Raw genomic sequence first — 17,920 nt, 5'->3', positions numbered from 1 at the left:
TTGTACATATTAATGTTGCAATATGACTATATCTCGACGAAAAGAAAACTGGAAATTTCACTTGAAGCAGAGTTTTGGAATAACTAATTAGAAAAGACAGTATTATTTTCAATTTCTTTTTATAGATATAAGACAAGAAATATTTGCTAGCCATTCTTACCATGCTTTACGTCCAAACTCTGGTGGTCAATTGCATTACATTGCCATGCTTTAAATAAGCATGCCCTTAACAGACATGTTTATTTAAAGCAAGGCAATGTAATGACAGACATGATTATTTAAAGCAAGGCAATCACAAAATAATGGATAATTCAAAATGCATTAAATTCACGCGTTTTAATAGGAAGAGGCCTTCATATACACAGAGCGCAGGCTTATCTAATCTTTTGCACAGTAAAAAAATGACGGTTAAGGGATTTCCATATTTCGATACTGCCAGTCATTGTTAGGGCAAAAATAATTTCAATACTCTCAACTGGATATAACAGATAATAAGGATAGATGTTATTTTTTTACTCCTTTTCTTAGGATTGTTAGCGATCGTTTGATAGATCATTGAGATAAAGGCCCACGAGATGAATATGAAGGTAATGAATTCTAAGCTGAATATTGGCGTGCCTCCCAGTTACCCCTGCGGAAGATGCGGTGGGGGTTATTTAAAGGTCTTTCATACTTCGGAGTAATTCTTCGTTTTTTCTTTGAGTAAGTAAGTTTAACCCAAAATTTTAGTGTCATTAAAAGTGGACTTATATATTTAGAGTTTTCGCCCCTTGTGTTCCTAAACTTTACAACTAATAGCGCAAGAAATCCCTTTAAAATTCCACAATGCTTAAAAAATCTTAGCCATTATTGGAGAAGAGCATATTATCAAAAATCAGAAGCAATAATTGCTCTAAAAACACTTGTAATGCAATAAGTTGACCATTGACTCACACTATGATGGGGCTATCAATACTTGAGATCAGATTTCTCTGCTTTCCATGCTGGAAGTATGCAATTCCCGTTCCTATCACTCTTTGCAGCTTACATAATGCAATTCCAATGCTTCAACACATTTCACTATTTTCATTAATTCTTCCAATAGGACTATTATGGCAAGGAAATGTCATTACTCACCACCTATGAGTGATAGTAATGCCTGTTTGCCACATCATTTAATACTTTGAGCATTACCAAAGCTTTACCATAGATCTCCTTGAAGGTCTATTGTTAATACTTCCATAAAATAGATTAGCCTTTGTTAACCTACGCTCACGAGCAACTGAAGTTGCATCAAGAAAAAAAAATTCTCCTTCCTTCCTGGAAGCTCGCAAATATGCTGGAGAAAAACCTTTTTGAGGGTTGTTCCTTTATTATCTAGGTTATTTTTAGAATGCGTCCGAGGCAAATAGATAATGGTTCTTTGCTACGCAGCCCCAATTAAGGCCCGTCGCCGCCAGTTGTGCTTCTGACTCTTCGCTGCTCAGGAGTATATGCCATCTGCCCAGCAGAATGCATATTGAATTTGAATACTTCAAAATGGTAAGTAAATATGCAATTCCCTTCGAGTATATTATTTCATGATTTGGCTGGAAAATAATTATTTCATTGATGGTCAATCTTTTCATGTAACTGAAGTTGCTCATAAGCACATACTAGTAATAATTTTTGCCTTTCCCACAGAATTTGTATCCTTTGCCTTGAAACATTGAATAATAGTTTAAGTTCTTCCCACGCCATCAACAAGCAGAAAAAAGGTACATATTTATTATTACTAAATGATTTTACCTAATATCGAGAAATACCATGCTTTTAACGTCTATGACATTTACAGACAAACTCTTTGGTTATTAACATTTGCAGAAGCCGTGTGATTTGCAGTGAGGGCTGTTTTTGCTTAGACTGTTCGTCTATTGAGACATTCTTTTAATATGTAAGTTCATTTAACGCACTATTTATATCATATTCATTTTATGATTTTCCATATAAATATAAACTAATATGATGTATTTTCAGGTCTCCATAGCCTCTAACGGTAAATGAAATAATATATATACTAGAGGAAGAGGATGACGAACACTGGTCAAAAAACAATACATAATTATAACTGGAGCGGAGGAAGGTGCTGAGGCTATTATGGATGAAGATACTGATGAATCAGATGCTGAAGTGACTGGGGAACCAATGCATCTACCACGACGTGTTTTGGATGCAGAGGGACAGATTCATTCGAGGGAAACGCAGCCTGAAGAATCACAGTCAGAGCAACCGAGTGTCTTCCAAGACTTTCCCAGGTTCCATACGGGAGAAAGATGTAAAATCAGGGGGAACAAAACTCTACAAGCTTGGAATGAATGACAGAGGGGTATACCATCACTTTGCGGAAGCAAGGAACAGGAGTGAACCGGTGATGACCAGGACTTCACAAGAATAGGCTATGTCAGCGTAACTTCAGCACACATCTCCAGGATTTGAATTCCCTGCCGGCACTTCATGGGTTGCATGTTTCAAGAGGAGACACCTAATCATACAATGTAAAATAACAATATACGTGTCAGCGAGCAATGATGTGTCAGCTGAAGAAGTATTGCAATCAGCAATGACCTTTCAGGAGCAAACAAAAACCGGTGTCTCTAAATATAATAGGAATTTCATAATAGGGTTGTTCACCATATTTTTTTTATTTAAGAAATTGAAAGATCGTGCTTCAGAAGGAGCAATGACAATTATATTACGCTATTTTCTTCATTGTACATGTTTAGAGAAGGCTTTAAACAGTGACAAATTTTACGTTACGCCAAAAAGCCCTACTTCCATCTTGAATTGGTGTGTGACGTCACAAGCCTGTAGATGCCCTAATGCAGTGTTTGAAGTGGCTCAGCAGGGTTATTCCACTTTTTTTTAAAGATCTTCAGCGTCTGCCGCCAGATCAGTGTTTAAAGAAAATCCAAATTTATCCTTTAATAAGAGTAATAATAAGCAAAATTACCCTTACTTGTACATATTTATTGCTCATCATATCACAAATAGCACTACAACGCACACATTTCACGAGCTGTCTTTTTGATACGTATAATCAGTATATTCCAAATCAACTGATTCAATAAAAAACTTGGCTCACAATAAATATAAAACACTATTATGTAACACTAATAAAACATGACAATCGGTTTTCCAATCACTCTGCACACACAAAAGAATTTGCACTCCTTGAAGTTCGAAAGGATTCTCCACACCTCACTTACCACTCATCACTAACGACTTAGAATCACTTTACGTTATTTTACATTGACATTACGAAGACAATGAAATGAATAGGCTGAAACAAATTATTACACTAGCTACACCATTTATTGTAACATCAAAAAACTTCGAATTTCACTTTCACTATTACCGTAACCAAAATATGACCAAAACAAACAACAGCGCAACGAAATTCGTGAAATGTAAACACTGACGAATGCTCCAAATGAATTGGCAATAGGTAATAAAATCAAACAGAACTTAGAGGCGAACAAACGAATGAAAATTAATATACGTTCGATGTATCCTCTAAGTACAACTAGCTCAAATATGAAACATATCCTTCGCAATAGCTAGATACCTTAGATCGAAATGTATAGGGTTGATTGAACCAGCATGGAAGAAATAAATAATTTCGTCGAAGATGTTACATTCACAACTCACTTCACTTGTCGCTTCACTCTTTACTTCATCGTCTATATGCAATCAATTCACTCAGGGGTACATTAAGGGCACAAATTTTGTTCACTTGCACTAGCGGCAAAATGAAAGTTCACTGCACGCAGGTAGTTTCCTTGCAAATGCAGCTATACAAAACTTTCAATTCCTGTCAACAATTACACTACATACGTTGCCTGCCTAACTTGAAGAATGGATTTTATGTCGCCTTGATCCATCCGGAAGCTTCATACACAACATAGGCCATTTCAAAATAAGGAATAACCTTGGCAAATGTCCAGTCGGCATGCAGAGTGCTCAGCTTGGCATCGAGCGATCGAGGGTACAGGCCAGCCGTACAGGCTTGTTACGTCACCACCTCTATTTCAAGATGGCGGACCGTTTTTGGCGGCGTTTGAAATTGTTCGAATTTTGATTGCTAATAATTCCATCATTACTTTTTCAACGCATCCGTCATTCATCCCAATCAAAATGAAATTACATAAGAAGTGATATACATTCGTTTTTTTAGACCGTTCTGATAGGCTTGAACAACCCTATTAAATTTGATCAGACCGGGTGTTCGTACAGGGGGATATAAAGGGAAAGCTCTCCAGAAAGGAGAAAATTGTTCGGGGGGCTCTTCAGAGAGTGACCTAAGTAACACACTCATATACTGCGCAGTATGCTATTGCAGTCCCAAGAAAACTGCTTCCTCAAGTTTTTATTGTCTATGCCAGAACCTGGAGGTGATTTTAGTCCATGAGTGTGCGAAGAAACTGGAGAGTGAATTCTTAAATGTTTCTGTTGTGCATTCTAAATCTGGAAAACTTACGAGAAGGTTGTATTTCAAGTTTTATAAAATATGTTCTCAAGCCATACGTTTGCAACAATACATTTTTATTGCACATTTATTCCTAGGGGACAAACAAAAAGTTTTATTTACAATGAACTATTAATTGATGAGGAATGAGAACCGCTAAGCAGCAAAAAAATTGAAACACTAAAGTGCACATCCGTCTGCCAACCATGTGCTGCATATTTTTACACACAAGTAAGGCTGTTTATTGCACGAATCCAGAACTCAATCTCCCTCCATCAAGAAAAAAAAAACTTTTTCCTCTTGTGAGGATAGAATACAAATCTATACAACCGTGCATTATCCATTGTCCTCACTAGCATACAATTATATGCACGGTATGCCTCAAAGTTAGTGGAGAATAGAATTATTTTTAGAACCTGGAGGGAAATATGTTTCCCTATAGACTTAAAGAAACACAAATGCTAGTGCTCAGGTAGCACTTTTATATAATGACCATGTTGCTTTTCAATTATGTGCTTTTCGTATTTCATGACAATTCTCATCCAAATTCCTGTGAAGGGGCTACATAATAAATGAAAAATGAAAAAAATTAGAAGGCAGAACCTTTTTCAGTATTATTCAATTTAATGGTGCAATATATTATGGAGGTATTTCCTCCAACTAATGGCCTTTTATGCCACAACAATTTCTCGCGGGCATAAAGTCTGATTAAAGGACGAGAAAACTAAATAATATTGCTGCAGGAAAAAGCAAAGGAAGTGGAGGAAAGTGGGAGTCTGAAGAGGCCATGGAAAAGAAAAGGGAGAAGCTGAGAAGCCACAGGAAAAACAGGATCATCAAATGGGCAAATACCTCAACCAGTGTGGCCTATGAATCAATTTAAGTTGGCCGAGTAGCATAGTACAGACAATTGAAAGTTCTCATGCATCGACAATTCATTCCCCAGATTACACAGCTTGTTTGAAAGCTCTTGGAACCTAGCTATGTGGAAAGAAGGACTCAGAAAGAGAGAAGAGTAAGTTTGAGGGAGGAAAGCGTACCTCGACTATTACTAATTGGAAGAGGGAATAATGGTTGTCAGGGTAGCCGAAAATAGCTTTTTGGAGACTAAAAATTCCAACCAAGCATAAAGACAGAACTCCAACCTCCCGTCCAGGCTACTACGTTTTAAAAGAACCTCAATCTATTTATCTAGCTCTTAAACTATTCAAGCGTTGAGAACAACATTTCTTTCTTCCTTTCCGAAATCCTATTACACACAAAATCTTAGCCTTTTAACTTCGGACTCAATGTCTCCGTTCTATCCAATCCACTTGAATAGGTTCTTGGCAACAAAATACATGGGGTAAAACTTATTAAGCTACATAAATCAAGTTAAAAGGGCATTTCAGAACAATTGCCAAGTTAAATAGACTACTAGACAGAAACAAATGCAAGAAGAGCAATAGCAACGTTTAGTACTTGCAATGCTCATACTTGATCATATGGGTAGATGCGTAAAAATCTTCCTTCAGGAGGAACCGGAGAAACTTTCCTCAGACAGTATGTATGTTTAAAATATTTGCTTTGGAAATGAGTTCCCTATACTTTGATGCCACCTACACAATGTTATCACTCCCACTTGGATAAATCTTGGCAACGTAGGCTGCTATTCTGGATAAGCGTTGCAAAAAATAGCATATGCTATTCTGCGGGTCATTATTGCAACGACCCCGCATTATGAATTAAGCGTAGTAATAATTTTGTTCGGAATAGCAGCATGCTATTTCTTGCGCGAGCTATTTGGAAGCTCCGCCTCTTCCGGTATGAAAAACTTTCGGAACAGTTTGCGTAACCAATGAGGGAGAAGATATTTTTATATATTTTTCTGTATTTTATGGAATATTGACTTGAAATTATAAATAATTGCTTTATTTACATTTAAAAATTATATTAAACCTTGGAAGTATATAATATGCTTTGAAAATCTCATTTAAGAAATCAGCTGTTTGTTGTGGTTGTGATAATTTCCCAATGGCTTCAGACAAGTGGGTTAAGGTGGGTTAGGTCATAATTTCGTTGTTATAATGATGATTTATCGGACATAAATATTCAATGATTTACCTATATCCGATCGGTCCTTTACCGTGAGATGTATGCTATGCGAAATAATCATTGAAAGCTAAATGTTTGATTTTCTTCGTAAATATGTTAGGCTTCGAAGTCTGTTTGTTGCATGTCAGAATTAATATGTATCAACTTTTATTGTATTGCTCGTGACGATATCGTTTTACTGTATGAACTAGAAGCTTTCGTTTCTAATGTTATCTATATATTATATGACTCCCTAATTTCAGTATTCATTCTCTGTTTAGGAAATGAAGTAGGTGGCAACGTCACAGCTGTGCTTTCATGTATTATGATGGAATAGTATCGATATTTCAGCTGCATATTTGGAAAAAGTAGAGGGAGGTGATGGTGAATTTGAGGATGGATGGAACAGCTGTGAAAAAAAGAATCTAGCAATAGTGAATCGTGTGGAAAGTGCTGTTGTGTCAGTTATCATTGTTTTCGTATCAGCTGATTTTAATTTGCTCACTGAAATTTTTGATAGACCCTGAACTGTGCCGATAAACTGAAACTTAATTGTGTGAATAACTTACTTGTCTATAGAGGATACAATTTGTATTCAATTCCACATGATATATATTGCATTAATGATGTAGTGCATGGATATTCCATTAAACGTTTGTGGTGAATCATATTTGTTCGGAAACTTTATTGGTGTTCGGAGAAATCCTTTGTTTTCAAGCAAGTAATTCAAGTCGACTGCCCGTGTTTATAATTTAGTAAATTTTTAGTTTTAATTGTAGAAGGTAGCGAATAGTGGGGAAAACAATTTCGACTCGTTGCATGTATTTGTATATACTGTCCAATTGAGGAAATGAACGGCTGATCAAAGCATATGGTATTACTATGGTAATATATGGTTTTCATTGAAAGCTATAACTATTAATATATTTGCCGAGTTAGTGTGTTAACACAAGCTTGAAAATTTTCCAGAATCGACCTGATAGCCTACATTGAGGATGTTTTTAGTAGCAAGTCAAGTGATGAAATAAAATTATGAATTGTAAATATGAATAAAACACCTAAAATTTGGGCTAATGGTAGTAATTCTTTGCATTAATTGTTATTGTTTTCATACTGTCGATGAAGCAAGCTTTTGCTTCATATATTAAGCTCGAATGTTAATTCCTAACCAAATCACTTAACTAGTTAAATATTCATCACTTATGCTACTATTATGTAATTAAAATAAAGCTGATATCATTTTATTTTTGGCTATTATTCCATTTTTCAATGCTTGATTAGGTTACTTTAACCTCAGAAAAACAATTCGACATCGCAATGCGCACGTTTTCTGGGTTGCAATACCGAATTGCTCGGCTTCGAAGACCGCGTATTATTATTGCAACCCTATCGGTTGCAATTCGCCCTTCATAATAGTAAATAGCAATATGCTATTCTGAGAATTACGTCTTCCGGTGTAGTAAAAACACGAATGGCAACCGTTCGTAATACCAAATAGCATAGGCGTTGCAATACGCTATATTATAGCAACATCGGTTGCAATATGGAAGAATAGCATAATGCTATTCCATCCATAATAGCAGCCGTAGTGAAGAATTCAAAGCAAGGGTTAACAAGTGACATGAATGTCAATTTAGTAAAAAAAAGTAAAACGTCTGAAATCCACATATCTGAAGAAGATGGAACACATTACAAACAATAAAGAAAATGGGAGACTAGAAAAACATTACAAAGATTAATGTTTCTGAGTCTTAAACCCTGGTCTTTCAAAATTAAAACGTGATATGCTACCATTTGGCCAAATCGACCTTGAAAGCAAAATTTTTTATTTAAATTCAACGTGACCATATTTTTCATTTTTTAAATGCTTATTACTCTCTACCCCAGGCATACATAGTCAAAACCCTTCAACAGTATTGCTATCTAAGTATCTACTTTCAAATAAAAAGGTTTCATCTTCTTTCTTGACATCACTTATGAAGAGTCTCCCTGTCAGCTACTCCCGCCCCATTATCCTTGTGAACAAATCGTAACCAAGCAATAGACTTCAAACCACTCTCTGTGGTAAAGAAAAGCTATAATATAATTATGACATTTAAACAATGTACAATGCATTTTTTACCATTGCTAATTCAATGAACTTGGAAAAGAGAGAGAACAAGGCCATTCACAAACTAAAACATTCATCAGTCAACATCAACGCACTCAAGCATTTCCAATGCCAAAAATCAAGCCAACACGAAGGTAAGACTTAATATTTACATAGAAACCAAGGCAATACTATAAGTGCAATTAGACAGTGCCATACACTGCAACACAAAAACCATATTCATAATAAATTGATATTAATACTCACATGGAGATTGTAATTGTGAAGGTAAAATAATCAACAGTCAACTATGTATACTAATCCAATTTCAAATGTAATACTCATTTCTATTACTTTCACCTCCCACATGAATTCAAAACTATCTATATTGGAGGACACAAAAAATCCACATCACACTTGTCAAAAGAGCTTCCATTAGTCCATCTAACTTCTGAATGAACATTATATAGATGGGAGAAATTTCCCACTCAGCTAATCAACTGCCTGTCACAAGCACCATTATTCTTATAAACACAATCGCAACATTACATTAGTATTCCAACCTGCCACTGGGATTAGTCAAAGCTCCAATGCCATTGTGGTATTTAAATATTCTAGATTTTGGATGCATTTCATCCCATTGTTATTGCAATGAATTTGTCCAAGAGAGAGTGAGAATAGAAGCCATACACACTAACACATTAAGGAGCCAACATAATTACTCTCTAATATTTACCCCAACGAACATAATAGGCACCGATCTGGTAAGACTTACTATTTAAATAAAAACAAAGACAAATAATGAGTGCTAATAAACAGTTCCATACCTTACAACACACAAACCATACTCATAATAAATTGATAATAATACTCACTTGGAGATTGTGGAGGTTCAGTCCTGGGAAGCAAGGTTAAAGCAGGATGGGATGGCTAGAAAACCACAGATCAATCACCACAACACAATCCTGAAAAGGAAAGGAAGAAACCTTGTACTAATAAAACGGAGTACATTAAAACAAATATATTGGCAGTACCTTTCCTGACCATACAAAAGCAGTATATACAGCTACAACTGTAATATGTTGACATCCTAGGGTGAGAAAAGTAAGGTAAGGTAAGATGAAATCTAGACAACAATGTCATCAAGGCAGACAAATAGTCAATGCAGTAATAATTCAAAGCAAAAACGTTTGGATTATTGAGTAACAAATCTGATGTCAGCAATTCCACCCTAATCATACATGGGTGACACCACAGGCAACAGACAATACCTAATTTTGAATCTACACAGAACACTTACAGCAAATCACTGAGCAATATTGGCATATATATATATTTAAAACATTTTCATGTTACCACAGAAGTCTAATATGCCCACAGAAAATGATAGCTGATTGATGGTACACATGACAACCTACTCGTGACTTCCAATACTTCACTATGATACGAAAACTTTCGCCCCATCAAGAAGTCATCATAGCACATGGTACATGCAAACTTAAGTACTGGCAAAAAACTAGCCAAAATCATTAAAATCCTCAATAAAAAACAAACAAATGCAGACATGACTAAATAGCACAACGGCAAAGTATAATATACTGTATTTGAATGAATATGGTCCCACCTTTTTTTCCAAAAATACCCATGGTAAAAGTAAAGGGGGGACTGTATTCAAACCCATTTTTTTTTTCATTTTTTCCTGAAACTCAAGCCCCAAAATTAGGGGGGGAACTATATTCAGAGAAATACAGTAAGAAGGACTATTAAATATCATTATTACCTTCCAACGTTAACTATGTATGCTGAAGTTCGGCAAACCACAAGATAATACATTTCGGGCAAATATGATGGCCATGGTATATATAAAATATAAATCTCAGCTCAAGACGAAGATCAAAGTAGGCATAAAAGGAATCACTTCCCAAAAAAATGCTTTTTATATAACTGCTAACACACAGGAACGGCTGATAATAAAATGCCATGGATCAAACTTCATAGTTTATCCTATTGTACGAAACAAAGTTGTGTGTGCATGCAGAAGATCACATTAATTCCACTACAAAACAGTTAAATACTCACCTTAGTATTTAAAAAAACACCAAAGATGGATGGATTTAAAGCAGGATGGTATGGCTAGATATCCACAGCTCAGTCACCACGAGAGAATCCTGAAGAGGAAAGAAGGTCACCGTATATTAATAAAATGGTGTATCAAAAAACATTCACAAAGGCAGTATCTCTCCTCATATCAATTTCAGATACGTCTAAGTAATGTGCTCTCGTCCAATGGTGGGACAAATTGTTACGTTGAAATAAACCATAGAGTACAATTTCATCTAGGCAAAAAAAGGTTTGGATCATCATGTAACGAATTTAACTTGTGTGCAGCTATGATCAAAAATTGGTTATTTACACCGCTGGAAAGAGATGCCATTTTTCGAATCTAAGCAGACTCTTGAGTTTATTACGGCCCAATATCGGAGACAAAATTTAAACCATTTCCTTAATATAACAGAGGAGACAAAATTTTAAGCATTTCCATATTATCACAGAGGAGACAAAATTTCCAGCATAAATTATTGCAGATTGATGATACACACGACTGCCTACTCATGAAGTCCTATAATTTCATCATGATACGAAAACTTTTACCCCATCAACAAATCATTGTAGCACACGGTATATTAAAACTAGAATACTGTCTTCATACGGGCGAAAATCGATTGAAATAGTTCGTAAAAAAAGGCTGAAATGATGACACGACTAAATAGAAACAGTGTAACAAACGTAATACAATCGTAAAATATAAAAATCCAGACCTCCAGCGTTAATTACGCCTAGGTCCTGAAAACCAAAAGATTACGGACGAAACACGGTTCACCAAGAGATAAAATTGTACCGAGGAAAATTGTAACAATCATAAAATCACTCCCTTCCCAAATACAAACATAAAATAACCGCGATTCATTTGTTGGAAACCATGAAGTTGAACAGCTGTCAAATATTAACTAGTATAGCATTCATAAGTACGAAGCTAGAGTTGCTCGCAGCTCAGAAAAATCAAACCTTCCAACTGCCTACGAAACATCAACTGAACACGTTGGAACTACAACAGACAGATCCTTACCACATCAAATTACTTCACCAAATACGATCATATTCGTCAATGAAGGTCGATAACAGTAGCCCTCCAGAAGAAGAATAATAAGCCATAAAAAAAATATCTAATCAATGGCAAAAATAAGTTTGTTCACGACTGCTAGAAGCCTTTAAGTTCAGGCACAAGCAAATAACAGAAACACTCGTTACATGGGTCATACAAACGAGAAATCCACAAGGAATTCTTTGTCCCATTACTTATTTCACATGCCTCGAAGTAATGTGGTGACTACTTAACGGCAGCTACATAAAAAAACAGATTTAAATCTCGTAACTATTCCCAGCAAGACATTTTACAAACTATGAATAAATTCCTATAGGAGTTATGGTTGATTAACGCATTGAATTACGCACTACTTATTTCAAGAATTATTCATAACTATGACACGACTACAAATTTTAAATGCAACAACCCTTGATATCGTAGGAAAAGTAGTACAAATAGAACCGTCAGGCAATGTTTATCCTCCAAAATATTATGTCGAACTTCTTAGATATTATGAGACTAACGTAAACCATTTTCATTATTTCATCATTGAAATACGAATGAATAGCTGATAATACATCATCACGAATAAAAATATAAGGGTTATACTAGCGTACGAAACAAATAGTTGCCTTGAGTATGATAAAGTTCACAATAATTCCACGAGAAAAGAACAAAATATGCACCTTAGTGTTAACGTCATACACACGAGACCAAATCTTAATAACAATTGCCTACATTTGGAACATGGCCCACACTATTCACGATTCCTAGACTCCGGTCAAGTTTTATGTAGTATTGCTCTGCGTAATTCCTGAAAATTTCTAATTTGTACTCTAGGAAAAACATCGCAATCATAGCTCTCGACGAAGACTAGAAACAAGCTCGATTGACAAAATAAGGTGACGCCGTGTTGATAAACAAATGAAACTACGTGTATAGACACGGATGTGGTTTCCTTCAGTGATACATCACTACATAGAAATTAAACAGAGGCAGGAATATATTACTAAAATGCCGGTGAATAGCTAACACCAACATAAATCGGCACCGAAAAGTAACAAGACATGGGTTTTTCATTTCCATTGAATTCTATGTAAGCACCATATCCACTACTACGTACTTACGGCTACCCACTATTGAAAATTAACCATTTCACTTTTGAAATTCATAAACGCATACCTCAGGCCTTCGCCATTACTCTGTATAACTAAATATAACATAAATCATGACCATTCAAATCGTTAATGAAATAATCGCGACGTATTTCCAGTGATAGTGAAACGACAAAAGGAGTGATCAAGCCGAAGACATTATAGTTGAGTATCACCCGACATAACTGATCTATCTGGCTTAAACGAGAAGCACACGCTCTATATTTCGTAAACTGAGGCCCTTGCAAAGTACGTATTCTAACACAAGACAGAATTCAACAGTGAAAGCAAGCACGCAGTAAATGCACACGAAGCCATAACACAATCAAATATAAATCAAAAAAGAGATAAATTAGCAAACAAAAAGCAACTTCTCCCATTGCGGACAAAAAATCATTTGGAGCAAGTACCCGGGCAGAGCACAATCATTCTAACTCTCCTGGAGCAGGAGTAGTGGCGCGTTATATGACCTCTGATTAAAACTTCACTCCATCAAAACAGTAACATACATATGATTACTTGAACTTACTCAGGTTGGAATGCACACTCCCACAAGCCCTGATTGCGATGGAAGATGAAGAGCCCAGCGAGATGAATGCTATTAAAACTTCAGAAGAAGACGGCTCTTTCGAAGATGACAACGCGAGCGATGAGCAGGAAATGAGCTAATTTTGGCGCTAGCGCGCAAGTCAGGACAAGATTCCAGAAGATTCCACTAGATAGCGGGCGAATTCAAATTTCCCCCACCTCGGCTTAGCTCACCCTCCCACAGGCCTACGACTTCGCTTCTGCCCCCCCTCAGAAAGAAATCTTGGATCCACCCCTGGCCATGGACGTCACCATTATTTCAGATGGGAGTTCAATCAATTTATGTTCGAAGTCCACACACTTCCAAAAATAGAGCAGTAATTAGTAGCATCGCAATATTAACGAAATGAATTTTTTTTAGATATTTAAAATCTTTTCATACAGTTCCCAGCGCCTTATACGTGAACTAATTCACCAAATTCGAAGCCTATGCCCACCCCTTCTTCATGAATACCTCCCCCCTCCACTGTCGAAACCAAGTCCCTCTCCGTCTTCGTTGGGATGACTCAGTCAGGGTCACGAGCATCTTCCCACCCCAACCCCTTCCACGCCATCCCCACTCCATTGGATCGGAGCGTGGGAACGGCGACGACGCAGTTTCTCACAAAAGCGGTCTGTTTGCTGCAAGCGGGGCCAGCAAACGCGAACCACTCCTTCTCCTTACATTCTTGCCTCCCCTCTCACAATCTTAGTTCTTCTCTAAAGGCCGTTTTACACGGTACACGGAATTGCGCAGGTTAGAGCTGCATTTATTTCTAAAATGGCGTGGAATTGTGCGAATGCATGAACGAAATTAGAACAGGGGCTATTTTGCCTTCTCGCATCCACGCATTCTCGCATGTGTTCTAGCAATTCACCGCTTTACACGACGCAATTTTGATTGCGCCTTCACACGTACGTCAGACTGCGCAATTCCGTGTACCGTGTAAAACGGCCTTAAGATTTGGGCTTAATGAATCAAATCAATTGGGTGATTCGGTTCACTGATTCCATCACATCTTTCTTGTGATTCTCATTTATTCGTTAGAATGCCTAACTCACCAATCACGATGACGACTTCCTTGGTGGATGACGGAAGAATAAGCATTAACAAGGAAGCAAAGCTTCATGGCAATGGAGAATAACCTGATTATAGAAAGATCGCACTTGGAATACGTCACTTAAGTGTGGTACATACTCGTACGAGGTGGGACTGCGAGACGAAATCAACGCATCACAGTGGAGTGCGACCAAATTCGAGACGAGTTGATATAAAGAAATTGCAGTGTTTCCGATATCTCAAACGAGTTAGGAAGGGGATCTCTTCACGATCGTAGTGTGGACCATAAGCTAAATTTACATCGCAAATTTAAAGACAATTTTTTTCTAAGACGACGCGAAAATTCCTTCGCTTTCGGTCAAATTAATGAATACTGGATTATGAGACGAAAATAAAGGAAACACTTCTAAACTGAGATATCTAAAATACCATTTTTTCTCGTAATAAAAGGTGTGGAATTGGTGACTTTAATAATACAATTAATTGCGTCATTCATACGGAAAAATCATTGCATGATGGTATTTGTTCTATTGTTCCAAGCTAAATTTACTTACAGGAGACATCGCGAGAGTGATGTTAGGGATCTGATATCTTGGAAGGTTACAACAATATGGAAAAAAAACTTCAGGAAAACAATTGAATTAACAATCCGGTCGTTTGAAAACGTATCTGGCTGAAATCAAGTGAGGATTAGTTTTCTTGAGCAAATGTTCAAAATGATATTGACATGTTGATATCAATTTCTGAAACTATATAAGCAAAGTATAAAATGGGTCACGGCTCCCTTCCACATAGGCCCGGGTTCGAGAGATGTTCGCACGTAAAGATTTCTCGCATCATGACTTCGCATGTGTGATTCCTCCCAGTGGCGCCCACTCCATGGGGCCTGAGGGGGCCCAAGCCCCCCCAAAAATTCGTTACAGAAGTGAGGATAAATCTGTCAGGCTTGTCAATTTTCCCCGGAGTGTGTCCAGATATCGGCATTCCAGCTATCAGGGTTATAATGTTGATCATATGACTCTTCTAAAATGCTTACAAAACTTAAAACTTACTACTTATAAAATTAACCGGGGCAAGGTTCCCGGTTTGGCACCCCCCAATATTTTTTTGTAAGTCTGCACCCCTGATCCCTCCGTACCAAATACCACGTGGTATTCGAGTGGATAAAGGCTCTTCATTCCCGTGCCTTGATTCGTGGGACACAGATTTGTCCCATTGCAAACCAATATTCTTTCTCTCTAATAGTTTTTGAAATCGTTGTTGCAACTCATCCACATTCGTTTAATTTAATTACTTAGTATTTTTTTTATTTCACACGGTGGCATCAAGGATTTCGTTATCGGGGGCACAAGGATAACCCGTATCACAAAACGAACGCAATGATTACGGGACCATATTAAAAATCTTGCATATTTTTTCCAGGGTCTGGGGGGGAGCAGTCGCCCCCTTCCTCCCCCCTATATCCTACCTTTTCACAGTAGTTTTGGGATTTTAAATGGGACTCCGAATCGCGCCTTGCCACGCGAGTTTGAGGACTTGTGCAATAACTAACAAGTGAATTTCAGGGTTTTGTGCCCATCCTCGCCTCAGCCACTGCAGCCCATGGCAGTTGCTTATAGAGAAAAAACTCAAGGGGGAGGTTCAAAAGATATCTTGCGGCATTGTCACTTTTTTAGTAAAAACAAATAACTAAGTCACTTTTTAAGTCTAAGAAAGTTTTATTTAAACTGACCATACTCATGCACAAGACATTGCCATAATATGACAATAAAAAGTTACATTGGTGTTTCAGCATTGTTAGGCAATGCGGGCGGCCCCGCTAGAGGGAGACGCGCCCCCTATAAGTGCACGGGGTGATTCCACACGAGGCAAGCAGCACTCATTCTAGCTTTGAAATGAAACCCAGTCTTTCGCCAGACACAGGCCAAACACACAGGACAGTGAGAAGAGCTCTGAGCAGAAACTGGGATAGTATTCATGACACGAACATGCTATTATGCAAACAATAAAACTACTAGTTAGCAATATTTAAACGAAGGGTTAGGAATTATTAATTCCTTGATAGGAACCTGCTAATGAAATTGGAACTGAAATAACGACCACTTCCTTATTTAAATAAAATCTGTTATTATTTAATCTGTAATAAATACCCTTTAATGATTTTCTGTGGTCTTCACATGGCTTATTTACTTTACAACGTTCAGGAATTTACTTTCAAAAGCTATAAATTACCTCCGATTTGAAATTTCCGTCAATGTAGTAAATCCTTGATACCATATCTTTCTATCCTAAATCCTATCCTCATCTGCTTTCGTCACCAACATATTCTTTTTCTTGACTAAGATGATATTCGTCCATTATTCATCAACCTCTTTATTTTCTTTTGTTTTCGTATGCCAATGCTCTTCGCTGTTTCCGTGCAACTGCTATGATGAGCAAATGGTAGCGGCGTAGCGAGGGAGGGTGCGTCCGGACCCCCCAAAAATATAAAAACCCAATCACTTCGCTCCATAAAAGAAATCAAAATATCGAAAAATCATTCATTTTCGAAAGAATTATTTGACCGAAGAAGTTTCTTTCGATATTTAAATGTGTAAAGTTTTGGTTAAAACCGTCTACCAGCTACACCCTTTTTAAAAATCCCCCCCCTGTTTTTGGACCCCCCGAAATTCCTGGCTACCCCACTTGGCGTATTTTGACTCATCATCAGTTGTCTCTCCCAAGTGTTATCTCACAAACATTTTCTTTTGCTCGACAAAGAGGGTATTCGTCCAATGTTCATCAACCATTTCATTTCTTTTTTTCTGGTGACAATTCTCTCCGTAGTTTCCATGTGTCTGCAATGACAAGAAAATGGCCGATACAGGAAATAAATAAATCAGTTCTCTTCGTAATATTATTGTTGATGGCACAAAAGAAGGAGTGGGTGGAGACGAGGTTTAGAGGAGAACAAATTCTTTCTACGCATTTTATAGTTTATTTGCCCGTTGTGACGTGCAAGTGTGAGATTATTCTCATCCCCTCTCCGACCACACTTCGCTATCAGTCAAGGCGACGCACATAAAGAGGACGCTAGCGAAATTCTCACTTGCAGAGGATATTGTTTTTTTGACCGCCAGTCGAATTTTGTCCAATAAAACAGCGGAAAATCAATTCAAAGACTCGATGCCTAAATGAAATCTATTCTACGATAAATAATGTCACTCAAATGTTGAAATCAGTCAGTAATGTATGAGTAACAAATTAACCTCAAAATACTTAAACCAAAAATTTAGATTTGAGGTTCTCATACCCATATACTGAATAGCGATCTTATAATGTAGCAAAATTTTCTCATCTCAGGTTGTCG

General features: G+C 37.1%; 2 protein-coding genes across 5 annotated transcripts in view; one reads left to right on the top strand and one right to left on the bottom strand.

Annotated features, from left to right (window-relative positions):
• LOC124173198 overlaps positions 1-13,654 on the bottom strand; it is a 42,796-nt gene extending 29,142 nt beyond the window's left edge. Inside the window, exons 1-3 of one of the 3 annotated variants that reach the window (XM_046552719.1) lie at positions 13,474-13,654; positions 10,725-10,813; positions 9,521-9,610 (exon numbers count right to left, since the gene is read on the bottom strand). The gene's annotated coding sequence lies outside the window, so the exon portion shown is untranslated. Of the gene's footprint in view, positions 1-9,520; positions 9,611-10,724; positions 10,814-12,476; positions 13,357-13,473 lie in introns of those variants that run through there. The other 2 variants (XM_046552721.1, XM_046552720.1) reach the window with 2 other exon arrangements.
• The window catches only part of LOC124173201, a 323,014-nt gene that overhangs the window by 51,086 nt on the left and 254,008 nt on the right, over positions 1-17,920 (top strand). The window lies entirely within an intron of this gene.

This window comes from Ischnura elegans (assembly GCF_921293095.1).
Source record: "Ischnura elegans chromosome 13 unlocalized genomic scaffold, ioIscEleg1.1 SUPER_13_unloc_4, whole genome shotgun sequence".
NCBI lineage: Eukaryota > Metazoa > Arthropoda > Insecta > Odonata > Coenagrionidae > Ischnura > Ischnura elegans.
The sequence above is the reverse complement of the archived record's forward strand: the minus strand, read 5'-3'. Positions and strand labels throughout refer to the sequence as shown.